This window comes from Morone saxatilis, unplaced genomic scaffold, assembly GCF_004916995.1.
Source record: "Morone saxatilis isolate NCDOM2014 unplaced genomic scaffold, NCSU_SB_2.0 Contig12, whole genome shotgun sequence".
NCBI classification, from domain to species: domain Eukaryota; kingdom Metazoa; phylum Chordata; class Actinopteri; family Moronidae; genus Morone; species Morone saxatilis.
In genome coordinates, this window is record NW_023339674.1 from 8,496,158 (window position 1) to 8,496,480 (window position 323).

General features: G+C 39.3%; 1 protein-coding gene across 1 annotated transcript in view; it reads right to left on the reverse strand.

Moving 5' to 3' along the window:
* The window catches only part of lhx9 (LIM homeobox 9), a 17,308-nt gene that overhangs the window by 12,527 nt on the left and 4,458 nt on the right, over positions 1-323 (reverse strand). The gene's annotated exons all lie outside the window — the stretch shown is intronic.

Genomic DNA, 323 nt, shown 5'->3' on the forward strand with positions numbered 1-323 from the left:
AAATTCCATATACTTAACTTAAATAGCTGTGTTACTGAGGCCACTGTGAAGCTACAATAAAGATTTGTGTCAGTTTTAAAGGGTGTGAAAACTCTGTTAAAAGGCAGACTGTATGGCTTTACCGTCCAGTACACAGGCCAAATATGGTGACAACAAACCAAAACGAGGCAGCTAAAGGTCTGTATTTTGACTAACACAACACAGGCCTTTACAGCTGAGATCCGGATAACAAGCCATGGTCTCTGGAAACATTTCTCCATAAAACAACAGATATATACTGCCTGAATCTGTGACTCGGATTTGGTCCCATTAATAGATTTACT